Raw genomic sequence first — 15,178 nt, 5'->3', positions numbered from 1 at the left:
GGAACCACCCGATGTCAGCGCTGCCTAGAGCCTCCCTCCCTCCCCCCCTCCCACATCCCAACTCCCTGCCCCAGCCCAGAGCCTCTCTTACACCCCAACCACTGCCCCAGCTTAGAGCCGCCTCCAACTGCACTCCAAACTCCTTGGCCTCAGCCCGGAGCCCCCTCCTGCATCCCAAATCCCTCATCCTGGTCCCACCCCAGAGTCCGCACCTACAGCCTACAGTCCATACCCCCTCCCACACCCTAACACCCTGCCTCAGCCCAGAGCCCCCTCCCACACTCCAAACTGCTCAGCCCCACTCCCCAGACTGGAGCCCCCTATTGCACCCTGAACCCCTCATTTCTGGCCCCACTCTGGAGCCTGCACCCCCAGCTGGAGCCCTCATCTCCTCCCACAAAGCCCCTGCTCCATCCCTGAGCCCCTCCCACACCCAAATGCCCTCCCAGAGCCTGCACCCGAGCCCACACTCCAGCCCCGTCCCAGCCCTGACCTCTCTCCCTCACCCAAATGCCCTCCCAGAGCTTGCACCCCAAACCCCCTCCTGCGCCCCAAGCCCGTCCCAGCCCGGTGAAAATGAGTGAGTGAGTGAGTGAGTGAGTGAGTGTGGGGGAGAGTGAGCGACAGAGGGAGGGGGGATGGAGTGAGTGGGGGTGGGGCCTCAGAGAAGGGGTGGGGCTGGGGCAGGACCTCAGGCAGGGGGCAGGGCAAGAGTGTTCGGTTTTGTGCAATTGGAAAGTGGGCAACCGTGTGGAGCATGTGAGTGAGTGGGGTGTGAAGTGTGGCTGCTGCCTTCACCTCCCAGTACATTCATGGATTTTCTGGAGAGACATCACCAGGCTTTCTTGCTCCCATCCTGCTGCAGTGAGAAACACTCCAGCCTTGCAGCTGCCACCGGCTACACAATCTGTGTCTTTAATCTTTCGATTCCCAGCAGCGCCGAACAGCACCTGGGCTCTCCCTGCAGCGCCGAGCTCAGGTCAGGCGAATGCCCTCTTCCCCCTGGCTCTGGCTCTCCCTTTCACTAACCTGCCGGCTCAAATCCAGGCTGGCAAGAAAGAGCTCAGCTAAAATTAACCAACCCCAGCCGTACTGGGCTGCAGTGTACAGAGCTGAGCTCAGCACTGCAGGGAGCTAAGAAAATCCGCTAGCCAGATCCCTTCCCAATCCACCCCACTTCCAGGGTTTCATTTCTGAAAAGAGCTGGGCAGCTAACCCCCGGCCAAGATAGGGGAAGGAGTAAAGGGGAGTCAAACTCAAGCTAGCTCCACCTTTGATCCTGTAGTAAGGGCTTCGTTCCTGGAGGCACGCCCCCCCCCCCCCATTGGGGCACATGGCCCTGTCTCATCCCACCCCACCTTCCATCCATGCGGCTCTCCTTGCTGGCTAACCTGCCTCCCCCACCCAGCCCGCTTCATTAGCCGTCTTTCCCTGCATCACAGAGTGTGCTACCTACTATGGAGGGGCGAGAAAGAACACATTTGGGTAAAAACAAGCCCTGGCTAATGTGCTGCTCTCTCCAAAGTGCACCTGGCTTTAGCAAAATATTTAATTAGCCTCCACAAACTTCTTTTCCTCGCCTGCAGATTATAGTGATCTCAGCCCAAGAAACCCCGGAATGCAATTCCTTCCAAGGACATGCTCAATTGAGACGTAATAAATAAATAAATGGAGATATCCTATCTCCTAGAACTGGAAGGGACCTTGAAAGGTCATCGAGTCCAGCCCCCTGCCTTCACTAGCAGGACCAAGTACTGATTTTTTGCCCCAGATCCCTAAGTGGCCCCCTCAAGGATTGAACTCACAACCCCGGGTTTAGCAGGCCAATGCTCAAACCACTGAGCTATCCCTCCCCCCTATGACATTGACTTGGTGTGCAACAGAATGTAGTAAGAAGAGCATGGAATGGATTTTATTAACAATATCAAGCTGCTTGTGAATGATTTTGTGACTATAGATATTGGTGACTTCTTTCTCTGAATGTCATTGTAATTGGCAGTGAAAGTCGCTAGATTTGTCACGGGTCACTTTGACACTTATTTTCTCACTAAGGAAACCAAAAAGTCACTAAATCTAGTGAGAAACTAGCTAAGCTGGCAACATTCACACGCAGGCCGTGGGCCTGTCCTCTCCTTCCTCCTCTGTACATAGACCACGCCCTGTCCCGACCCCCTTGCACATGGGCCATGGCCCTGTCTTCTCCTTCCTCCTCTGTATGCAGGCCAGGCTCCTACCCCTACTTGCACATGGGCTTTTGCCCCATCCCAGCCCCTTTCAGATGCAGGCCACACCACACCAGATTCCCCTTTGCGCGTGGCCCACAGCTTGTCTTGCTCCCTCTGGTATGAGGGACTTTGCCCATCCCACTCTTTGCTCGTCCCACACTCCTAATATTTGTTCCCACAGACAGCCATTCCCTTGCTGGTGTGGGAACTTTCTCCTCTACAGCTCCAGCTCTCTGTAATAGTCTTCCTCTGTATCTCCTCCTCTCTGTGCCCCTGAGGGTCTCTCTCCTCCTACATTTGTCTCTTGCAGAGCTGGGCTAGGAATTCACAACAAATCACTGATGCAGCCAATTTTGCTCCTTTTTCAGTTCATCAGCGGTCCACAAACAAATCACAAAAATGATTATAGGGCTAAAGTGACTCTTGCATGAAGCTGAAAAGATATGGACTGTTTAAGGTTTGAGGAAGTGGGGACATGACAGCAGTCTACAAACTGATGAATGGTTTAGGGAAGGTAAACTGGGCACTCCTATTAACCCTGACTCACAGGGCAAGGAAGAGGAGACTGAAAGGCAATACTTTTAGAAGTGAACAAAGGAAAATTTATATAGTGAATAAACAACCTGTGGAACTCAGTGCCACAAGATGTCATGGAGACTAAAAGTTTACTAGAATTTAAAAAAAGACATATATTTATAAGAATAATGAGAACATCCAGGGGAAACTATGAGGGATATAAACCCTAATACTTTAGGGAATGAGCCAACTCCAATACAGAGTTCTCTTCAATTTACAATTGCCCTTTGCTTTACAACAAAGTTGGCTATTTACCACTCTGATCGTTTCCTTCCTACATTCTTTCTTTCTTTCTTGCATATGTTACTATAAGCAACACTGGAAAAATCTGTGAAGTGCCTTAGCTCAAGTTTCACAGATTCATACATTTTAAGACTAGAAGGGACCATTATGATAATCTAGACTGACCTCTTGTGTAACACAGGACAGAGAATCTCCCCCAGCAATACCTACCTCAAGCTCATAACTTCTTTATAATAATATTTTTGCTTAACCTTTTTTGTAGTCCTCTAGTCCAGTATTTCAAAGTCAGCATTAATGATTCAGATTTCCTCGGCCAATTTGTTTGATACTCTTGGGTCCTGCACATTTAAAAAGGTTTAACTTCAATAGCTGCTGCTTACCAGCCTCCCTAGTTACTGATGTAGTGGAAAGTAGTTTGTTATCATGGCAAGATATGAATACACCATCCTGCTTCTTTCTGAATGCAGAACAGAACTATGTATTGAATACTGCTACGTTTTCTGCATCACGATTGACAATTTTACCATCCTCATCTGATAGCAGACCTGTACCATTGCTAGGCTTTCATTTGTTCCTGATATGTTTATAGAGTTCCTTCTTATTGTTCGTAACACTACTAGCCATGGGCTTCTGGTTACCTGGAGCTGGTGAGCTTGGTGATGGCCTTGGTGGCCTTGGGCATGACTAGCTTGGCTAGCAACCCCGGCAGCAGCAGCAGATGCACGGTTGTGTGGTTCGCCCACGGAAGCAATTGTCGAGCACTTGTTGAAAAGCATCAGAGGGGACGTCTCCTTGGTGATATGCTCAAAACCATCCCTGACAAAAGCAATCATGATGCCCGTGGTGTTGGTAGAGGTGCCGGTGTCGGTGGAACCTGCTTCAGCACCTTGCATATGGAGATGGAGTAACTTTCCTTCCTGCTCCAGCTTCTTATCCCCCTTCTTCTGGGTCTTGGACACCACTTCCTTGGAGCCCTTCTTGGGGGCAGAAGTGGACTTGGCTGGCGCAGGTCTCCTGAAAGCTGGTTACTCCCTGCTGCCCAGAACTGGTCCTCTCAGCTGCACGTGCATTGGCTCTGTCTGACTCCCAGATTCAGGCCCAGCATGGGCGCTCCCTCCGATGCCTCTGTGTTTTAAACTGGGATTTTCAAAGGAGACCATGGGTGATAGGCACCCAAATCCCTCTGAAATTGAAGGGGAGCTCAGTGCCCAAAATCTCAAAGGTATTTAGGTACCTACATTGATTCCTATGGGGATTAGGCACCTAAATACCTTCAGGATCTGGGCCTAACTCCCTTAGCTCCCTTTGAAAACGGAAGCCTTAAAAGGACAAGCATTTGCCATAGCCAAAGCTGTGCAAGCTGCTATGGGGCCATTGTGATCTCGTGTAGCAAGAGCACACCTCTTGAGTAACAATGAGAATCCTGGCGTAGACAGAAGTAATTCAGAATGGCAGATAGACACACGGTCCCTGTCTCGTCAAAGGAAGCACTCCAAGCCCAACGCAGTTCACTGGCGCATCACAGGCTCTTGTTGTTTTTCCTCCGCAAATCTCCCTCTTCATAGCTCTCAGATGAGAGCAGGTGCCTTGGTCGTAACTCAGGGTCTGCCCTGGAGGGGCAAACAGGGAGAAGCTGGTACAGGGAACTCGCTCCTCCTCCTTTCAGACCTATGCGGGGGAGCTAAAAACCCAGCTGTGTTAGCCATGGCTGTAGCTGTGTAGCCCAACCACCACTAGAGGGGGACAGAGCATTGACCAACACTTTGCACCAAGGGTCTGGGCCTATGGCTGTGGGACTGTGCCCAGTGTAGCTTGGGGAAATACAGGCTGCACACCCGAAAAGGAGACGGAAGAGCTCTGCCCTAGCCTTAGAAGAGTCATTGTGCTTGCCTGTGTCTTCTGCAAGCAGGCAGCCTCCAGGGACTGGCTCTGGAGAGCTCTGCCTCTGCACCTAAATGACATGAGATCTAAACTATTGCCGAATAGGGAGCACAAGTCCCTAGTGTTGTCAGACACCATATCAAGGAGCCCTGTTGATCTGTGGGTTCTCCAAAGGCTTAGGGCAATACAGAAGCACACCTGGGTCCTGCCAGCCTTGCCGCAGAAATTTGAATGGCCCAAAATAGCCCCTTGCTCTGCTACACAGATGCAAACTGTATCCAAACTTATAAAGCGTGTCTCACATCCAGTCCGTGACTTCCCTGCCATGATCAGGGACCTCACAGAAGCAGAAGATTGTATTGCTTATGGCAATCATATCCTAGTCCCACCGTCCCTATAGGACGATATATGGGACAGGAAACACTAAGGACACCAAGGCCTCACAAAATGTTGGGAGTGGGCCTTAATTCTGATACATCTGAAAGCTTCTCTAGTATGAAGGTCCTCTTCAGTGCTTTTTTCCTAAGCAAAATTCCCATTGACTTCAGGCCAAGTCACTGGGAGATTTGCTCGGTTAAGATGTTAGCAGAGGGCTCTGAGAAAGCTGGGTTTGCTGCTCTCCTATCTACGCTGGATCAAGTGCTATTTTCGACAGTGACTTTTTGGCACCCTGTAAGTGCCAAGCATTGTTATTCTCTTTCGCTCATTTGGCGTTGATTAAAGAGTCACTGCTGGCATCAGCCAGGCGTGAGATTGAAGTGTATGGGATTCAGCTGGTTATTAATAGAAAAAATACGGAGCATCAAGAAATGATTCAGGTTTTTTCTGACAGGAGAAACACCCAGAAGCGGAGCCCCTCGTTGGATGAAACATTCCCTTCTTGTTGCCTACACAACGTTTCTGTAATTGACAAAACTGACTGTCATTGTTTGAGTGTGTTTGGCTCTCTGGCGGTGGGTTTTATATGTTTGAGAATTGACTGGAAAGAAAAGCAGTGACTTTCCCAAGTCACTGTTTCATTCACACACCCCGAGCTGTAGGTATGAGATTACCAGGAGCTGACATGAATGGGGCTCCTTCTCTCTCAGACCTGCTGGAAAACAAAACACATACCGGCATATATTTGAGCAACTGCGAGTTGACTTTGGAGAGGGCTGGTATTTTTACACGATAACAGTCCATTGGATTCCCTCATAAGTCTTTCAGTTCTTCATTACATAAGGACTTTTCCTGAGCTGCAGGGCAATGAGCAGCATGTATGTAATCCCTGTTTCACATTAATGCATCACATGTGCTTTGGATTTCAAACGTCAATATTTTCAGGAGCATACAGTAGGGCTCTTTTCTGTAAGTGGGGTTTGGATTATGGCTCTGACTGCCCTGCACAGACTCTCTATAACTCACTGAGTGCAGGTTTTGTTTTGCCTTCTGTACATTTTTGTTTGAAAAATGTTACCTTTATATTTAAAAAAAAGTACTGCAGTGTTCTCCAGTAACAATCCAAAGCACTACCACTTGCCATAGTGATACTGCAGCATTTGCAGCATTTGCAGCTAAGAGTTGTAGTGTGTTTTTTTAAAATGCATCACTAGGCAACCTTAACTTTCTTTTCATATTGTTGTTTTGATTGAACCGGATAGGCCAGGTCCTCATCTATGGTAAATCCACACAGCTCCATTGACTTCAATGGAGCCACTCATCTACACCCAGTTAAGGATCTGCCTGCTGATTAATACTGTTCTAACTTCTTTTAGGGAAGCCTATAACTTGGTAACTGTAGTTATGTCTTTGCATCAGGATTGGTTAAGTGTCATCATTCTCATTTCATAGATTCTAAAGCCACGATCATCTAGTCTGTCCTCCTGTGTAACATTGGCCATAGAACTTCCATACAATAATTCCTAGAGCAGATCTTTTAGAAAAACATCCAACCTTGATTTAAAAAGTATCAGTGATGGAGAATCCACCATGACCTTTGGTAAGTCGTTCCTATGGTTAATTACGCTCAGTGTTAAAAAAATCCACCTTATTTCCGGTCTGGTGTGTCTAGCTTCAACTTCCAGCCATTGGATCATGCTAGACATTTCTCTGCTAGGCTGAAGAGCGATTACTGAAAATCCAGGCACAGAGTCTTGTGGTGAAGGGAGTGAGCTGGGATCCCAGCCAGGGGGCTCTTTCTGGAGTCTCTCAGAGACTTCCTGTGTGAGCTTGGCCCAGCCACTTCGTCTCTCTGTGCCTCAGGTCCCCATCTGTAAAGTGGGGATAACCCTCCACAGCTGCCAGACTGCCTTGACACAATCAACAATGTCTAGGGCACTGAGATGCTTGTTGATTTCACAGAGTTTAAGACCAGAAGGGACCATTAGATCATCCACTCTGACTTCCTGCATAACACTGGCCCTTACATTTCACCCAGACACCCCTATGCTAAGCCAAATGACAAAGCATTTCAGCCCTCAGGAGACTAAACTGAGCCACAGGCAGAGATGGCAGAGACCAAGGTACCATCAGTGCCTGAAGCCCCTACGATGGCAGGGAATCGATCAGGTGGGACATGCTCACATGATCTGCGCCCCCTGCTGCAGAAGAAGGCACGTAATGTGAGTTTGCTCTGTGTTGCTCAGTTGTATTATGCCAAAGGTACTCCCATCCCACAGGGTTCCATGAGGCAAGGGCTTGGATGCAGATTTCAGGGCTATCCACGGGCCGGCCTGCTTAGTTCCTCATGCTGCAATGAGGGGAAGGCTGTCCCGTCACACTGAGCACCGGAATGGAATTGTCTTCGATGCCCTGTATCCATGTGTGTGTCAGATGCTCATGTGCATGGGCATACCCCTCGCCCAGGCTCCCCCTTTCTCCTAGGAGCAGTGTGGCAGTATGGTTGTGGGAGGGCACTACTCTTGGGAGGACAGGCGGGAAAGAGCACTGTTTGCCCTGTTTTCCTCTTTCCTAGTGCAAGTAGCGTGCTAGCCACATTGCAGACAAGTACAGCAGTGGCTAGAGCTAAGCATGCTCCTGTTAATTGAGTTGGAGGGAGTGGGGAGAAGTGGGGTGACATGAGGTGTCAGTCATACCTAACCCATACTGGGTTTGCATGGTCTTCGTCTCCTTCAAGTGACTGCTCCACATAAGCTGTTAGCGAGTCTCCTACATCTTCTACCTAGGGGAGTTAGGGGGGAATTAGCATGTCACCCTTACACCTTAACTCATCTTATAGCATACGAGATCCTGCATTCAAACCTCACTGATATCCCAAGTGGGCTCAGTTACATACACATGGGCTAATTTCTGCCCTCAGATACACCCATGCAAACCTAATGACATTACAAGCTCGCGAGGGCAGATTTTGGCCCTATTCATCTCAATTATTTCACCTTCTGCGGTGCCAGACCTCAAGGAGCTCAGCGTAAAAAGCATCATGTTTCTAAAGACACTTCCCCACAATTAATGTGTAAGGATATAATCCGACACAGAAGGTTGTATTTTCTGAGCGAGCCACCCTCCTTTTTCTGTTGTGCGCTTACAATGAAATCCTTGTGAGTGCTCAGCACAGCAGACAGCTTCTGTTAGCTGCATTTCGCCTGCTGAGCTCAACAAAGGAAAATGTTAATGGTCAGAGCTTGTCAGCAGTGCACTGCCATTCACAGTTAGTTACACTTCACTATTGTTTTGTGTAGTTGTTAGGATACGGATATTTCCACCGCAAAGGAGATATTTCCCGGGCCGAGAGACCCTGCTGGAAACTGTGATATTCCATCTCAGGCAAACAAACCAACCAACCCCAGAACCTCAACAGAGCAACTTCCAAACAAATAAATCCAAGGACAATGTGAGAAATGTCTGTCATTACCATCTCAGTGTAAAAGCTGCTGTGCCTTTCATAAATGCACATGGTTTATGTGCTTGCACTGTAGTGAAAAATAACAGTACCACGTACTTTCCTAGTGCCCTTCATCTTGGGAGCTAAACTGGATTGATGTAGGAAGAAGGATGGCTTTATGGGTAAGGAGGCCCAGGACTGGGACTCGAGCAATCTGGGTTTAATTCCTGGTGCTATAGCAGACTTCAGTGATGATGGGTAATCCATTCAGCCTTTTTGAGTCTCCATCCGCCTCTATTTCGATTGTAAGACCTTTGGAGCAGAGACTGTCCCTTGCTATGTGCAGGACTCAGTCTAGCACAGTGGGATCCTGATCTCATTTGAAACCACTAGACACCACTGTATTTTGTGTGTGTGTGTCTATATATATAATATATATATATATATATTAGGGCTGTCAAACAATTAAAAAATTAATTGCGATTAATCATGAAATTAAAAAAATAGTCACGATTAATCACAGTTTTAATCGCACTGTTAAACAATAATAGAAGACCATGCCCCGGTCCCTGTGGGCTCCCCCATCCATCAGCCCTGGCCACCATGGGCTCCCCGGCTCGCCAACCCTCCATCACCTCCAGGCCCCACTGCCTTCCCCCAGTGCTTCATTTGTATCGAAAGAGGTGCTGGGGCTCAGCCCTGGCACAAATGAAGCACTGGGCAGCTGCTGTTGGCTGAGCCCCCAGCTCTGAAGGCAATGCTGCTGCCAGCAGCAGCACAGAAGGAAAGGTGGCATGGTACATGGTGTATTGCTACTCTTGCTTCTGCACTGCTGCTGCAGCTTGTGGTGCCTGGCGCTCGGTCTGTGACTCAAGGTGGGCTTTGTGCTATTGCATGGGGGCTGCATCTTGCCAGAGCCCATGGCCCAGCTGCAGCCCTTTCCTTGCTCAGTGGGGCGCCATTTCAGTTTTTGGTTTGGTTTGAGAAAGTGTGTGTGTGTTGGTGGGGGGAGGGTGTATGTGTGTGTGTGGGGGGGGCACTTTCTCTTTAAGCGGAGCACTCAGGAGCCTGAACGCTTATTCAGGCAGTAGCAGCTGCTGTTGGCAGCATTCGCTCCTGAGCCAGCAGCAGCAGCTCAGCAGCAGACACAGTCCCTCTGTTCCCCAACCCCAGCTCAGCAGCAACTGGGTACATGCGTGGGGGGGAGGGGGACACCCTGACATCAGCCCCCCGCCTGCTCTGCACACCAGAGAGGAGGCAGGCTCTCGGTCTGGAGCAGCTTGGCCAGGGGTGGTGTGACGCGTTGCTTCCCCCTTAAGATACCACCTGATGTACTGAGATACCACTGAGCCCACCTGTTCTGCCCATCTGGGCCCCCTTTAACCTGTCTTGCTGAGCCAGGCTCTTAAGCCTCCTCTAGCACACATACAGGCAGGGCCACACCCAGCTGCAGAAAGCCACAGACACTGAGATCAGCTCTGGGAAGACTCAGCTTAAGGGACCTGCCCCAGCACTCAGGTGCCCACCTCCCTGGGAGAGCAGACCCAAAGGTATATTGTCTTGCGCTGTATAGAAAAATCTGCACAGCACAAGCTCATAAAAATTCACCCTCTCCCTCAGTGTGAAGAGAGATATGCACAACTTCTTGCCCCCCCCCCACCAGTTAGAAATTGCATAAACTGGGTTTAATAATAAACAAAACAAATGTATTAACTATAAAAGGCAGATTTTTAAGTGACTATAAGGAGATAGCAAACAGAACAAAGCAAATTACTGAGCAAATAAAACAAAACATGAGACTAAACTTAATACACTAAAGAAATTGGCTACAAATAGTAATTTCTCACCCTAAATGTTGTTTCAGGCAGATTGAAAAGATTCTTGAAAGCCAGTTGCATTGGCCTGCAGCTTGAAACTTCAGGTATTACTACTCACAGGCTAGACACCCTTCCAGCCTGGGCTCAGCTCTTCTCCCCCCAGTTCACTTCTTGTTTCCAGGTGTTTCCCAGTAGCCCTTTGGGCAGGGAGGCAGAGGAGAACCTCAGTGGTGTCACTCCCCTGCCTTACATAGCTTTTGTGTATGGCGGGAACCATTTGTTTTCAGTGGAAAAACACTGGCATTCCAAGATGGGGTCCAGTACCAGTTGACTCAGTCATATGTCTCTGCAGGGTCATAGCAGCCATTACCCGCAGGCTGTTCGGCACACCCATGGGAAGACTAAGCTGTTTCACAGTCCATTGTCTTTGCTGATGGGCCATCAGCCCTGTCTGGCTTTTTCATGATTGTACCTGAAGGGCCAGGGCCGGTTCTAACATTTTTGCCGCAAAAAAAAGAGTGCCGCCCTCCATAGCGCCGCCATAACATACACCCGCAGCACCGCGACGCCCCCCCCCCCCCCCCCCCCCCCGGCGCCCCGCCCCCCCCCCCCCACCCCCCCAGCGGAGCACCGCCGAACCCCCCAACCCCCCGTGGAGCGCCACACTACTGAACCCCCCACCAAGCGCCGCGCTGCTGAACCCCCCCGCCGAGCGCCGCGCTGCTGAACCCCCCCGCCATCACACACACCTCCCGCCAAGCCGCCAAACACCCCCACCGCCGAGCCGCGCTGCCGAACACACCCCCCCGCGGAGCGCCCCACCGCGCCGCCAGCCCCCCCACACAGAGCACCACTGCCAAATCCCACCCCCCAGCGCCCCCCGCGCGCCCAGCCACCGAAACAAAAACAACCCACCCCACCCCCAGCGCCGCCCAACCAACCCCCCCCAAAAAAAACCCTGAGCGCCCCCCCGCCACCCCAAAATTGGTCACCCCTTACCAGGTGCTGCCCCAAGCACGTGCTTGGTCAGCTGGTGCCTGGAGTCGGCCCTGTGAAGGGCTAGCAGTGGGTGTCACCCAAAGTAGCACATTTGAAATGCAGATACATGGTCAATATTCCTAGCTTCAGATACAGAAATGATACATGCATACAAATTGGATAATCACATTCAGTAAATCATAACCTTTCCAATGATATCTTACATGAGCCATCTTGCATAAAGTACTTCTTAGTCATGCCATATTCATATCATAACTATATTTCTATTAAGAATTTGGGGTGAAGTGTCACAGGTGGCTCCTTGGGGGGAGGAGGCAGGAGCAGCAGTGGAGCAGGGTGGCAGGAGGAGGGACTCCTCTGCCCCGGAGGCACACAGCAGAACCCCCCTGAGCATGGCGCATTGGGCGGTGGCCCCCTTGCTCACCCTTCAGGCTGGCCCTGTTCAGCTGGGAGGGGATTGTGCAGGTGGTAGTGGGCGGGCTCCTTCCCCCCGCCACAGAAGGTGTTTAACCAGCTCTCCCAAATTGCCAGAGATCATGCCTCCCTTCCTGCCTGACCACCATGGAGTCCCATCTCCAGAGGTGTGCAATTAATGCTTGTTAAAAAAATAACAAACACGTTAATAACTCAAAGAGCTCAGCTTGTTTAGCCTAACCAAAAGACGGCTGAGGGGAGATATGATTGCTCTCGATAAATACATCAATGGGATAAATACCAGGGAGGGAGAGGAATTATTTAAGCTCAGTACCAATGTGGACACAAGAACAAATGGATATAAAATGGCCATCAGGAAGTTTAGACTTGAAATGAGATGAAGGTTTCTAACCATCAGAGGAGTGAAGTTCTGGAACAGCCTTCCAAGGGGAGCAATGGGGGCAAAAGACATAGCTGGCTTCAAGACTAAGTTTGATACGTTTATGGAAGGGATGGTATGATGGGATAGCCTAATTTTGGCAATTAATTGATCTTTGACTATTAGCGGTAAATATGCGTGATGGGATGTTAGATGGGGTGGGATCTGAGTTAGTACACAGAATTCTTTCCTGGGTGTCTGGCTGGTGAGTCTTGCCCACATGCTCAGGGTTTAGCTGATCGTCATATTTGGGGTCGGGAAGGAATTTTCCTCCAGGGCAGATTGGCAGAGGCCCTGGGAGTTTTTCGTCTTCCTCTGCAACATGGAGCACAGGTCACTTGCTGGAGGATTCTCTGCACCTTGAAGTCTTTAAACCATGATTTGAGGACTTCAATAGCTCAGACATAGGTTAGGGGTTTGTTACGGAAGTGGGTGGGTGAGATTCTGTGGCCTGCGTTGTGCAGGTCAGAGCAGATGATCATAATGGTCCCTTCTGACCTTAAAGTCTATGATTCTATGACATGCGTTTTCTGCAATTAATTGACAGCCCATATTATAAAAAAAAAATGTGTGTGCTTTTGGGGGGCAGAAGGGTACATGCAAGTCTTCACTGAAAATGATTACGAAAGACTGACCAGAAACCTCTCTAAATTCCCAAGTTATACCCTCATTTCCTTTTCATTAGATATGCATTATGAAGCAGAATGAGCCACACCCTAGTTGAAGATGAGACTTGCTTTCCAATGTAAATCCAATTTTGCCTTCTTCTCCTCTAATCCCTCTCCTCCCTCCATGGAGTTTCAAATTTGGCATATGTAGCCTATAGCCAGCTGATAATATCTGACCAAATTTGAAGTTACTGAAACAAGCTGTTTCAAAGTCACAGGACCATGGGGAGAAAAATAGATATTTAGAAACTCCTTCTGTGCTTTTTTGCTATAACTGATTGAACTAGAGACTTTAAATGAGATTTATATGAAAGAACTTAGTGAAACATGGCCCACAGGAGCCTGTGAGCTGTTGGAAAGCACCTTGAAACATGTTTGATGTCAAGTTAGGAATGTCAGAATCGCACATGTGAATCCAGCAAGCTTCCAGAGGGGTCAGCTGTTGTGGTGATCCTTAGCAAATTCACTAGACATTCAACCACAATGTGGAGACAAAAAGAAAGAGGAGTTCATGTGGCACCTTAGAGACAAACAAATTTATTTGAGCATAAGCGTTCGTGGGCTTAAACCCATTTCATCGGATGCATGCAGTGGAAAATACAGTAGGAAGGTATATATACACACACACAGAGAACATGAAAAAATGGGTGTTGCCATACTAACTATAACGAGAGCAATCAATTAAGGTGGGCTATTATCAGCAGGAGAACAACAACTTTTGTAGTAATAATAACAGGAGTACTTGTGGCACCTTAGAGACTAACAAATTTATTAGAGCATAAGCTTTCGTGGGCTACAACCCACTTCTTCAGGATGGCCCATTTCCAACAGTTGACAAAAAGGTGTGAGTAACAGTAGGGGAAAAATTAGCATACAGACTAACACGGCTACCACTCTGAAATGTGGAGACACACACACACGGTCTGTAGGACTGGATTGCTGAAGGCACAGGAGATGTTGATGAGCCCCTAAGGAACACCAGGGGCTGACAAGCTAGGGAGATATTGACATGAGTGAGTGTTTCCTAGTGAAGAATGAGACATTCCATCTCCCACTGTTGCCAACCCCAAGCATTCAAAAGTCTTCAGTCAGGCCCTGAAAAATCATGAGATTTTTTTTAAAATAAAAAATGGGAGAGGGCAGAAGGGTATGTCCCTTGCAGGTTTTGAGCCTTTAGGGGGCATGTTTTCCAGCTCTTCTCCTCCACCACAAGGTGTAAAGGCTTCCTTAAAATAAAACCACTGAAAGCCAGGAGTCTCATGTAATAATCTGACTCCAGGGGCTGGGGCTTTAAGGGAAAACAGCAAATATCACAAGATTCCCAATCCAATCACAGGCGCTAATAACCCTGAGCAACCAGAATTAGCAGCTGAACATTCACTTGCAATTGTGAGGCCCCTTTAAAGGCACCGATATTGTCACCACTGCAGCTCTGAACCCATAGGCTACAGGAAGGGCTCAGGTGTGCCTAGGCCAACACAGGTATGCAGGGCTAGAAGCCTTCCCCCAGCTTTCTCACAGGTGTACAGGGGCCAGGCATAGGCCCAGAGCACTGGGAGTGGAGCAGTCAAACTCCACTAGCCGTTCTAGACATTCCCAAAAAGGGCGTAGGTCGGAAAGAGGTGAAGATTGGATCCAGGCACCAACTTCCTCTATCCTAACCCCTGGGGGGAATCCAGATGGGCTCTCCCAGCACTCTCAGAGGCAATGGGCTTGTAACAATCCCTATGGGAACAGCTGGTGGGGTGCAGCCCATCCTCACTCCTTCCACCCTAAAGCAGGCAGTGGCTTAAAGCCACAGTCTTGCCCTCTGTTATGATTCTCCCTCAACTTGAAGCACCCCCTGGTGGCTGAGCACAATAATGCCAAGGTTACTGCCTCAGTTTCCCCTCCCAGGCTCCTCAAAGACTCCACCACAAGTCCTCCTGGAGTCCAATATTACCCCTACCCAGGGCCAGTTTATTATCCCACAAAGTGCAAGTTGTCCTTGAAAGCCCCAAACCCCCTCCAGGTATCCCCCCGACACACACAGTGTCTGTAGAAATACCAAAATACAGTCCAGCGACACACTTTATACCCCAGCTCCGGTGTCTTCT

General features: G+C 49.2%; 1 pseudogene; it reads right to left on the bottom strand.

Moving 5' to 3' along the window:
* Positions 1-3,678: 3,678 nt before the first annotated feature.
* The window catches only part of LOC112113907, a 35,286-nt pseudogene continuing 23,786 nt past the window's right edge, over positions 3,679-15,178 (bottom strand).

Source organism: Terrapene carolina, unplaced genomic scaffold, assembly GCF_002925995.2.
Source record: "Terrapene carolina triunguis isolate 2854851 unplaced genomic scaffold, T_m_triunguis-2.0 Scaffold402, whole genome shotgun sequence".
In the NCBI taxonomy this organism is placed as follows: Eukaryota; Metazoa; Chordata; order Testudines; family Emydidae; genus Terrapene; species Terrapene triunguis.
Note: the sequence above shows the minus strand (reverse complement) of the source record. Positions and strands in the feature narration are given on the sequence as shown.